Here is a 12,644-nt window from a genome sequence, read left to right as displayed (position 1 = left end):
TAACACAGTGAAACCCCGTCTGTACTAAAAATGCAAAAAATTAGCCAGGTGTGGTGGTGGGTGCCTGTAGTCCCAGCTACTTGGGAGGCTGAGGCAGGAGAATGGCGTGAACTCGGGAGGCAGAGGTTGCAGTGAGCCAAGATGGCGCCACTGCACTCCAGCCTGGGTGACAGAGCAAGACTCCGTCTCAAAAAAAAAAAAAAAAAGAAAGCTTTATGAACTTGACCAGGCACTATGCCATAATATAAAACTAAACTTCAAAAATCTGGTCTAGACTTTATGTTCTTTGTCAATAAAGGTTTTCAGTAAGACATCATTAATAAATAACTAAAAAAATCACCTGGAACCTTAAAAACACACTTCTAATTATCTAATTATCTCATGCAGCAAGAAAGAAATTTTTAAATTGAAAGAAATGTTGATTTCCAAATCTGTTGAATATTAAAAATCATTTGTAATTTAATTTTAGGAAAAATATAAACAATCATGAGATGCAGCAAAAGCTCTAATCAGCTAAAGCTCTCCTGCTGAAGCAGAAGAATCACTTGAGCCCGGGAGGTGGAGGTTGCAGTGAGCTGAGATTGCACTACTGCACTCCAGCCTGGGCAACAGTATGAGACTCTGTCTCAAAAAAAAAAAAAAGAAAAAGAAAAAAAAATTTAGATCTTCAGATGCTTGTACTAGAAACTAAGAAAAATTGGCCGGACACAGTGGCTAACACCTGTAATCCTAGTACTTGGGGAGACCAAGGTGGGTGGATCACCCGAGGTCAGGAGTTTGAGACCAGCCTGGCCAACATAGTGAAACCCTGTATCTACTAAAAATACAAAAAATTAGCTGGGTGTGGTGGCAGGTGCCTGTAATTCCAGCTACTCAGGAGAATTGCTTGAACCTGGGAGGTGGAGGGTGCAGTGAGCTGAGATTGCACCACTGTACTCCAGCCTGGGCAGTGAGAGCGAAACTCCTCAAAAAAAAAAAAAAAAACAAAAAAAGAAAGAAACTAAGAAAAATGAAAATGAAAATTAATGTAATAAGCATCCTACTAAAAGTTAGGAAAAGAATACTATCTAACTTGCTGTGCATTAGTCTCTGAGTTTGTAATTTCAATTATTGGAATTTTCCTGTCTACCATTTCCATCTTTTTTTTTTTTAAGTTTACCTCTTTATTTCTGATGTTTTCCTATGTTATGCTCATCTTTGTGATTGCATCTTTTATTTCTTTAACCATCTCACCCACAGCCTTTCTGTATCCTCTACCTGACATTTCCAACTCTTTATAGTTGGGGATCTAAATCTATTGTCTTGTTTCTATAAACTGCCTCACAGCAGCTTTCTTTCTTACATGCTGTGAGTTCTTTGTTTTTTAGTTTATTCCTGATTTTCATTTATGACAGTGCTATAGGCCTACTTTGGGAATGTTTTTCACATTGGAGTTGCCTTTGCTTCTGCAGGGGATCGGGTACACCCCCACCCTTCTTGTTATTTCAAAAAATCGGTATACTATTTCAGCGCTGGGATAGTAAGGGCATTATTAAGAATGGAATGTTTGTGTTCTCCTAAATTCATATGTTAGAATCCTAACCCTCAAATTGATGATATTCAGAGTTGGAACACTTGAGAGGTGATTAGGTCATGAGCTTAATGCCCTCATGAAAGGAAATCTCAGCGAGCTCTCATCCCTCTCTGCCATGTAAGAGCACAACTAGAAGTTGGCCATCAGCAACCCAGAAGAGGGTCCTCATCAGAACCTGACCATGCTGGCACCCTGATCTTAGACTTCCAGTTTCACAACTGTGAGAAATAAATTTCTGTTGTTTATAAGCTACACAATCAATGGTACTATGTTATAGCAGCCTGAACAGACTGATGTAGACACCGTGTTATCCCTGCTGCCAGCCTGTTAGGTCTGACTTCCTGACTCTCCCACTGCTCTCCTCCTGCTCTCCGCCATTCTGGCCCTGATCTCCTGCCACCATGGCCTCACCTACCTACATGTATAGAGCTGGCTTCTGACACCCTAGGCCCCAGGGCCCAGATTTTCCAAGCCCCCTATTCCTCCCTCACCCAGGATTTAGCTTTTTAAATTACTTTGTCTGGTTAGTTAATTTTAGGGGGTTGTCTTTGGGGATCTCTAATACCTCCCATAAGATTGAGAGATTGATCAGCATTTCCTACCAAAGTGTATCATATCTGGAGTCTTACGGTTTTGGAACAGAATTCCTTTTTTTTTTTTTTGAGACGGAGTCTCACTCTGTCACCAGGCTGGAGTGCAATGGTGTGATCTCAGCTCACTGCAACCTCTACCTCCCAGGTTCAAGCAATTCTCCTGCCTCAGCCTCCCAAGTAGCTGGGACTACAGGTGCACGCCACCATGCCCAGCTAATTTTTGTATTTTTAGTAGAAACGTGGTTTCACTTTGTTGGCCAGGATGGTGTCCATCTCTTGACCTCGTGATCCACCTGCCTCAGCCTCCCAAAGTGCTGGGATTACAGGCATGAGCCACCACACCCAGCCTGGAACACAATTTCTTGGAGCTCCTACTCACTCATGATTCTTGAAGTAGAGAAGCTGGATTAGTCTTCTTCTTATCTACTATAATATCTGTTTACATCATTTTACTTTCAAACTTTCTAAGGTTTCTTGGTTTTATTTTTAGGTGTATTTCCTAATAACATATACTCTGACGAATTATGCCCCTTAACTGGAGGGCTTAATCTGTTTCCACATATTGTTGCACATTTAGATTTATTTCTACCATATATTTTCTACATTTTGTTTTTCTTACCTTTTCTGCATTGTGATTTTATTTATTTATTTATTTATGAAATAGGGTCTTGCTGTGTTGCCCACCTGGCCTCAAAGCGATCCTCCCACCTTGGCCTCCCAAAGTGCTGGGATTACCAGCATGAGCCACCATGGCTGGCCTAATTTGCATTTTTAACTTAAAGGCTAAAGTTGAGTTATTATCTTCAGGCTGGTCCTGAATAATTCAAATGTATCTGGAAGCCTTAACTCTAATCACCAAGCTTCCATCTTATATGCTATTATTTGTTGTCCACTGTTTTACCACTACTTACTTTTATTTTTATTATTATTACTTTTTGAGATGGAGTCTTGCTCTTTCATCCAGGCTGGAGTGTAGTGGCGTGATCTCAGCGCACTGAAACCTCCACCTCCCAGGTTCAAGTGATTCTCCTACCTCAGCCTCCTAAGTAGTTGGGATTACAGGCGTGCACCACCACACCTGGCTAATTTTTGTATTTTTAATAGAGAAGGGGTTTCACCATGTTGGCCAAGCTGGTCTTGAACTCCTGACCTCAGGTGACCCACCCACCTCAGCCTGCCAAAGTGCTGTGATTACAGGTGTGAGCCACCACACCCCGCCTCTAGTATTGTTTTATAGTGGAAATGTTTGTTCAACAATTCCCCTCTTGTTTACCATTTTCTTTGCTGAAATTGCTCCTTGAATCTCAAATCATCCTTTGACATCAAAGGATGTCTTGAAATACACACTTTAGGAATTCCACTAGTGAAGTTTTATTGCTATAAACTCACTCAGTTTTTTCTTATCTAACAAAGGTCTTCATTTTTTCAATGTGAAGATAGCTTCACATTGAAGATATTTTCTACTGTCTTTGATATTCATTTGTTCCTGTTGGGAAGCTAGCTTCCAATGCAATTCTTATTACTATATAGAGACTCTGTTTTTTCTTAGTTACTTTTTTTTCCTAATCTCATGTCCATCTCTGATCCATTCTTAGTTACTTTTCAATAATCTTGCTATCTTCAATGTTCTTCAGATTTATTAAGATATGTCTCAGTATGGAGTTCTTTTTATATATTCTGCATGAGAGTTTTTATCTTTTCAATGTTTATCATCAATTTTGAAAAATTCTAGCAATCATCTTTTTTTTTTTTTTGAGACAGAGTCTTACTCTGTCACCTAGGCTGGAGTGCAATGGCACAATCTCCGCTCACTGCAACTTCTGCCTCCCAGGTTCAAGCGATTATTCTGCCTCAGCCTCCCGAGTAGCTGGAATTACAGGTGCCCGCCACCATGCCTGGCTAATTTTTGTATTTTTGTAGAGACGGGGTTTCACCATGTTGGCCAGGCTGGTCTCGAACTCCTGACCTCAGGTGATCTGCCAGCCTCGGTTTCCCAAAGTGCTGGGATTACAGGCATGAGCCACCATGCCCGGCCGCAATCATCTTTTTGAATACCACCTCTCCTTCATTGTTTCTATTCTCTTTTCTAAGAGTTTGCTTTAATATATGGTAAAACTTATTCTATCATTTCTTTTTTTTTTTTTTTTTTGAGATGGCGTCTCACTCTGTCGCCCAGCTAGAGTGCAGTGGCGCAATCTCAGCTCACTGCAACCTCCACCTCCCTGGTTCAAGCAATTCCCCTGCCTCAGCTTCCTGAGTAGCTGGGATTACAGGTGCACACCACCAGGCCCGGCTAATTTTTTTGTATTTTTAGTAGAAATAGGGTTTCACCATGTTGGCCAGACTGGTCTTCAACTCATGACCTCAGACAATCCACCAACCTTGGCCTCCCAAAGTGCTGAGTTTACAGGCGTGAGCCACCGCACGCAGCCATCTATCATTTGTTTTGCTTAACCTCTTTATTATATTTTCCACCCTTTTTTCTCCAAGTCACATTTTTCATAATTTCTTTATATTTATCTCCCTTTCATCAGTTTTCATTTTGATGTATATTCTCCTATTTAATTCTTCTACTGAGTCTTAAAAATCAACTGTAATTCTTGTTTATAGAAATATACTGTGTATTCATACTAATTCTTATTTATAGAAATACACTAAATAAGTGTATTCATACTAAGAGAACATTTGTATATGAGTCTGTTTCTGAACTCTTCATTTTGTTCCATCAGTCTATTTGCTTATCCTTTGCCAACACCACAATTCTATCACAATTGCTTTACAATAAGTTTTGATATCAGCAAAAGTGGTCTTCCTGCTTTGTCTTTTTCCTTAAGATTGTCACAGTTATTCTTGACCCTAAGCAATTATAAACACACACAGGCACACATGCAGTTGAGATTTTGATTGTGATTGCATCAAATCTATAGATTATGTTGGGGGAAACTGACATCTTTATGAACTTGAGTGTTCAAATCTATGAAGGAGGTATGTCTTTGTATTTATTGAGATTTTAATTTTACTCAATAATGATTTTAGTTTTCTCTGTAATGCTCTGTTCTTTTGTTAGATTTCTCTTAGGTATTTGGTGTTTTTCAATGCTATTGGAAATGATATTTTTAAAATTTGATTTTTGAATTGTATATTTCTAGTATCTAGGAATGCAGTTACCTTTTCTAAAAAGAGTTTGTATCCAGCAATTTTGCTAAGGCCACTTATTAATTCTTTTGTATTTCTGTCCCTAATAATATTCAAGTAATGAATATTTTATTTCATATTTATTTATTTTAAGATGGAGTCTGCCTTTATCTCCCAGGCTGGAGTGCATTGGTGCGATCTTAGCTCACTACAGCCTCTGCCTCCTGGGTTCAAGTGATTCTCCTGCCTCAGCCTCCCAAGTAGCTGGGATTACAGGCATGTGTCACCACTCCCAGTTAATTTTTTTGTATTTTTAGTAGAGACGGGGTTTCACCAGGTTGGTCAGGCTGGTCCCAAACTCCTGACCTCAAATGATCCACCCGCCTCGGCCTCCCAAAATGCTGGGATTACAGGCGTGAGCCACTGTGCCCAGCCTTCCATTTAATATTTTTGAACCATGTGAACTCATGATAGAAATTTTCAAACATATGCAAAATTGGAATCATATAACATTCCATCTCTCCATCACCCAGCTTCAATAATTGTCAACTCACGGACATTCTAGTTTCCACTGATAACCTCTATCCATATCCCCCTCACTTACCATTACATGTAAATTACAACATCTTATAATTATACCTATAAATATTTCACTGTGTACATCTAATAGATAAGCACTTTATTAAAAGCCCCAAACCACATTACCATTATCACACCTAAAGAAACTCAGGCCTTTGACTATGAGTTTTCTGAGAAGACTCTCCCTGAACCTACCTACAGCCAAGGCCAAGACAAACTCTTTTCCATGCTGTCTTCTTCCTATACAGATTTTTTTTTCCTGTCTCACTGTTTCCCTATGGTGTAGCCCTTTGTGGAGGTCCAGCTTTAAAAGCGGGTCTCTGATCTTACTCTTGGCTCTTTGTCTGGTTCCCAGCAAGTGGTCTAAACTCTAGGCACCAGGGGTGAAATGGTGCCCTCAGGGCAGCTGCGGATTCAGAGCTGGTGATTACCCAGCATTGCCTCTTCTCACAAGGATTTCCTTTTGTTGTTGTTTGACTTTCTTTTTGTAAGCTCATCCAGGCATTGTAAAGGGTGAAGCTGTTTTGCACTGGGGGATTTCAGTATATTTAGGTTACCTTATTCCTGGAAATCCTGAACTCGTACTTAATCATATAGTTTTAGAATGATCATTTAACGATCCCTTATCTAGAATTCTGAGCAGAAAGAATGGGGTGTCACATGGAGAATTCCTCCATAAAATGATGTTAAACCTGAGACTTGAAGGATGCCTATAAGAGGGGGCTGGGTAAGGAGCAGGGGAGACACAAACTGGAGGACTTAAGAGAAAGTTCTTCTCACACAGTTTTGGAGGTTCGAAGTCCAGAATCAAGGTGTTGGCAGGGAGGGCTCCCAGGGAGAATCTGTTCCATGGCCCTTTCCTAGCTACTGGTGTTGCTGGCAGCCCTTGGCATTCCTTGGCTTGTAGGTGCATCATTCCAATCTGTGCTTCCATCTACACATGGCTTCTCCTTGTGTGCATTTTTTTTTTTTCAGATGGAGTTTTGCTCTTGTTGCCCAGGCTGGAGTGCAATGGCACCATCTGGGCTCACTGCAACCTCTGCCTCCCAGGTTCCAGCAATTCTCCTACCTCAGCCTCCCAAGTAGCTGGGATTACAGGCATGTGCCACCATGCTCGGCTAATTTTGTATTTTTAGTAGGCACGGGGTTTCTCCATGTTGGTCAGGCTTGTCTCGAACTCCTGACCTCAGGTGATCTGCCTGCCTCAGCCTCCCAAAGTGCTGGGATTATAGGCGTGAGCCAGTGAGCCACCGTGCCCGGCCCCTTGTGTGCGTCTTCTTTTTTTTTTTTGAGATGGAGTCTCGCTCTGTTGCCCAGGCTGGAGTGCAGTGGCACGATCTCGGCTCACTGCAAGCTCCGCCTCCCGGGTTCACTCCAGTCTCCTGCCCCAGCCTCCCGAGTAGCTAGGACTACAGGCACCCGCCACCCCGCCCCGCTAATTTCTTTGTATTTTTTTAGTAGAGACGGGGTTTCACCGTGTTAGCCAGGATGGTCTTAATCTCCTGACCTCTTGATCTGCCCGCCTCGGCCTCTCAAAGGGCTGGGAGCCACCATGCCTGGCCCCTTGTGTGCTTCTTATACAGACAACAGTCATATTGAATTAAGGACCCACTGTAATTGAGTATGACCTCATTTTAGCTTAACTAATTACATCTGTAATGATTCTATTTCTAAATGAAGTTACCATCTTTTTTTTTTCTTTTTTTTCTTTTTTTTTTTTTTTTCGAGATAGAGTCTGGCTCTGTCACCCAGGCTGGAGTGCAGTGGCAAGATCCTGGTTCACTGCAACTTCCACCTCCTGGGTTCTAGTGATTCTCCTGCCTCAGCCTCCCGAGTAGCTGGGATTACAGGCGCCTGCCACCACGCCCGGCTAACTCTTGCATTTTTAGTAGATACGGGGTTTCATCATGTTGGCCAGGCTGGTCTCGAACTCCTGACCTCAGGTGATCTGCCTGCCTCAGCCTCCCAAAGTGCTAGGATTACAGGCATGAGCCACCGCGCCTGGCTAAAGTTACCTTCCGAATGAAGCATTGGGGGTTAGGACTTCAACATATCTTTTTGGGGCACGCAACTCAACCCATAACAGAGAAAGACAATATATGTGAAATACAGTACTTTGATCTCTGTGGTACAAAGTTCTGTCCTCAGCAATCTGGCAGAATGTCATCTGCTGGTTTTAACCTCTGGTATTCTAGGCTTCTGTGTCAGGATATAACAGCCTGACTCCTCAAAGAAGGCAAATACATTCTCCTCATTTTCCTTACTCATGAACTCAGGCAGAGTCTGGGTTCACCAGTGTCAGTGTCCACGGGTTTCCGTCCTTGATGAAGCCTTTACCTACAGACGCAAGGCCTGGCTCATGAGAACTCTGGCAAGAAGATTTAAAGTCACAAGCAAGAGAGGAGAAATACTAGAACCTTTTTGGAACCGATTTTGGAGTGTGATGGGATCTTATTTTATAATTATTCCAAATGATTATCCAGTTTTCTCTCCATTCTTTCTAGGGAATAGATGCATAGCATGTTGATTTGAAAGTGCCTCCCCTTATTACACACTAAAGTTTTATGTATATTTGTGTCTTTCCATTTAGAGTTGTAAGTGTCCTTCAGAAAGTGCTGAAGTTTTAGCCTAGGCAGCAGAGTGAGACCCCATCTCTATAAAGATTTTTTTTTTTTTTTTAAATTAACAGGAGTGGTGGCATGCCCCTGTCATTCTTGTTTACTCGGGAAGTTGAGGCAGGAGGATTGTTTGAGCCCAGGAGTTCAAGACTGCCATGAGCAATAATTGAGCTATCATGCCACTGCATTCCAGCCTGGGTGACAGAACAAGATGGCTAAAAAAATACAAAGTGCTGGGGCCAGGCGCGGTGGCTCATGCCTATAATCCCAGCACTTTGGGAGGCAGAGGCAGGCGGATCACGAGGTCAGGAGATTGAGACCATCCTGGCTAACACGGTGAAACCCCGTCTGTACTAAAAAATAAAAAAAATTAGCCGGGCGTGGTGGCGGGCGCCTGTAGTCCCAGCTACTCAGGAGGCTGAGGCAAGAGAATGGCGTGAACCCGTGAGGCAGAGATTGTAGTGAGCTGAGATTGCTCCACTGCACTCCAGCCTGGGCGACAGAGCGAGACTCCAACTCAAAAAAAAAAGCTGAAATTTTGTTCATCTACATTCCGCACCTTTATTTCTTGCTCTTTTGCTTGTTGTTGCTATTGTTACCAAAAGGAAAATCTTTTTGCTCATTACTTACTTCTAGAATAAAAAAAAAATTCAAACTTGATATTTTTCAGGTTATTTTGTAATCAGGTCTAATTAGCTCTAATTTTTTTAGATGATTCTTTTTGTGTTCTCAGTGTAGATCTTCACATCATATGAAAATAGTAATACCATTCTTCAACTATTGTCTGCACTTTCCTGCTTCAAGGTCTTTGATTCTGAAGTTATTGTCTGAATTTCTATCATTCCTGTCGTTCAAATGCCTACTCTTCATCAGGACCCAGTTCCTCTGTGAAACCTCGTTCAACATCCCAGGAAGAGTTAATTTCCCTCTCCCTGAACTTCCAAAAAACTTGGTACATGCCTTTATTATAACCATATCATACTGCATTGTAATTATCTGCTTATAAAACTGCTTTCCCCAAGAAAACTCAAAACAACACACGTTTCTTCTCTAGGCCATGAGTCAAGCTGGAGGTGTTCTCTGTGGAAGAGGGAGGAGTGATGCTCTCTTATTCATCCAGGTGTTCCCTGTTCAGCAGTTTGGTACCCACAGAGAAGAGAGAGGGCGGGGGTGCACTAGGAAATCAATGAGTAGACAAGGTAGCCCACCAGGAGGGGACATGCTGGAACCAGATCTAGGACCCTGGCTTTTCTGCCCCACTGTTATGCCTCGCTAGATGCTGAAATCCAGTTAGGGGACCTTTCGTCTCTGGGCTGCCTTTTAGCTCTTGTGGGACTTGATTAACTTGGAAAAGTGGCGCTACTCTGTGCCCTGTACTCTTCTCACGCCTCACTATGCCACAGCCGCAGGCCCAGCCAGGGTTTCACCCACGCGTCCCCGGGAAGAATTGCGCCACCTAGAGGCTCAACATGGAACTCCTCTTCCTGCAAGTTGGTTCGCGGCCTGAATTCCAATCCCCCAGCCCGCGCCGCCGTGGCGCAGGTCCATCTCCTCCCGCGCGGTGCTAGGTGTTTGAGGTGCGGTCCCCTGGCTAGGGGCTGCCCAGGCGTTATGGGGCCACACTTGCTGAGGTAGAAGCTGGGTCTGATCTTCCTCTGCTCCCCACTGCGAATTCCCAGGTGGGCCAGAACAAGTGGCAGGAAGAAGGCTCGCGGCTCGCGGTGATTCAGCCGGGTCGCCTCTCTGGGATCCTCCCTCTCACCAAGAAAGCCTCCGGGAAGCCCGGGGTTACCAGGCGCAGGAAACAAGGCGGCTTTATTTTGCATAATGCCTTCGGACAAACGGCCCGGGAAGGCGGCGGGGGAGGCGGCTGGCAGGCCTGGAATGCACACACCTGTACCTGAGAAGGCTCCTTTGAATTCCTTCTGCTCTGTGGTCTCCTGGGGGCTTCGCCGGCGGCGGTGGGTGGGAGTTTGGCAGCCTGTGCCCTCGGGAGGAGCACCCCACCCAGACCTCCAAGTGGGGCGGCCACCGGGGGAGGGGAGGGGTGGCGCCAGCCTGTTTATGAACTTCCCTCCCCCACTCCCTCTCCACCTGCAGTTCCCACCCCTCCTCCGCCCCAGACCCACTGGAAGCAAAGCTTTCGGGAAAGAAATAGTTCGGTGACAGTTTCCTGAGGGGATTTCGGGTCGGGAATGGGGGCGTCCAGCGCATGCGGCGGGGTCCTTTGTCCTGACAGCCTGAGTCTGGTTTGTGCTTTTTCTTGCTTCCCAGTGTTTCACCTGACAGGTGAGGAAACTGAAGCCCAGGAAAGTCGGCTCTCCAGCGATGGGTGGCAGAGCAGCATTCGTATCTATTTACGTTTTCTAGCCTGTTCGGTAAAATTATTTCGTAGCTTAGCCTTGCTTGACATTATCAGGTTAGTACTGCGCACAAATCAATAGTTGGGAAACTCCACCTGAAAGGCACTCTAAGGTGGTCATCGGAAATATTGTAGTCTTTGAACCTGGCCTAGTCCTCCAGAAGGCGGCCCCACCCCATCTGCAAGGAGAAGTCCATCAGCTGTCACTCAAGAGAGGGGGGAGGCGAGGACCTCCTTCCCTTCACCCTGGGCTTATCAGCCCCTGCACCTGCGCCTACCTTCAGCCAGAAGGTGGCCAAAGTAGGAGGGAAACACATCAATTACATAAAATTGTTCAGGCTATCCTTCTAGCAGTTGCTTTCCTTTAAATCTGCAGAGATCCTTTCAAAAAGTTCAAGGACAAAGCGGATTGTTGTCGTTGTTTTGAGATGGAGTATCACTCTGTCGCCCAGGCTGGAGTGCAGTGGCGGGATCTCGGCTCACTGCCACCTCCGCCCCCTTGGTTCAAGCGATTCTCCTGCCTCAGCCTCCCGAGTAGCTGGGATTACAGGCGCCTGCCACCGCGCCCGGCTAATTTTTGTGGTTTTAGTAGAGAAGGGGTTTCACCATGTTGGCCGAACTCCTGACCTCGTGATCCACCGGCCTTGACCTCCCAAAGTGCTGGGATTACAGGCGTGAGTCACCGCGCCTGGCCCAAAGCGGGTTTTCTTCTGAGTCAGGGCAGGCAGAGGTGAGATAGAGTGCTCAGGGACCCAGAGCCTGTCACAGTTCAAGCAAAGCCCCAGGAGAAAGGGAACCAGAGCGGTGGCGGCCCCTATGGCCCCAGGCCACCACCTCTCCTAGAATGGGGAGGTTGTATCTCACTTCCCGTGGATCACTCTGCAGCTAGAACAGAGTCAAGGCTGCATTCCGTTTTTTGCTTTTTTATTTTTTTCTTTTTTTTGAGACGGAGTCTTTCTCTGTTGCCTAGGCTGGAGTGCAGTGGCATGATCTCCACTCACTGCAACCTCCGACTCCCGGGTTCAAGCGATTCTCCTGCCTCAGCCTCCCGAGTAGCTGGGACTACAGGCGCCCGCCACAATGCCCAGCTAATTTTTGTATTTTTAGTAGAGACGGGGTTTCACCATGTTGGCCAGGCTGGTCTCATGATCCACCTGCCTCAGCCTTCCAAAGTGCTGTGTTGGGATTACAGGTGTGAGCCACCACACCTGGCCTTTTTTTTTTTTTCTTTTCTAATTTTTATTTTAGATTTAAGGGGTACATGTGTGAGTTTGTTACCTGGTTATACATTGCATGATGCTGAGGTATGAGGCATGAATGAGCCCACCACCCAGGTACTGAGCATAGTACCCAACGGCTTTTCAACCCTTGCCCTCCTCTCTCCCCCCACTAGTAGTTCCCAGTGTCTGTTGTTCCCATTTTTGCATCCGTGTGTAATGTTTAGCTCCCACTTATAAGGGAGAACACGCAGTATTTGAATTTCTGTTCCTGCATTAATTCGCTTAGAATAATGGCCTCCAGCTGCATCCATGTTGCTGCAAAGGACACGACTTCATTCTTTTTTATGGCTGCATGGTAAGGCTCCTTTCTTGAACAAGGCCTGGTGCAGAATGAGAAAGTGAGTGAGGAGGAGAGGAAAGCAAGAGAAGGAAGAAGGGGAGGAGATGGCATGGCCACAGGAGCCACTAGGTCTCTCATTAAAAGGGCATTTGTTTCAGGCAGAGGACCCTGTGCAAGATATGGCGAGCCGGCTGGTGATGATGGAGTTGAGCATGGGGGCTCAG

Source organism: Hylobates moloch, unplaced genomic scaffold (assembly GCF_009828535.3).
Source record: "Hylobates moloch isolate HMO894 unplaced genomic scaffold, HMol_V3 SCAFFOLD_15, whole genome shotgun sequence".
In the NCBI taxonomy this organism is placed as follows: domain Eukaryota; kingdom Metazoa; phylum Chordata; class Mammalia; order Primates; family Hylobatidae; genus Hylobates; species Hylobates moloch.
Note: the sequence above shows the minus strand (reverse complement) of the source record.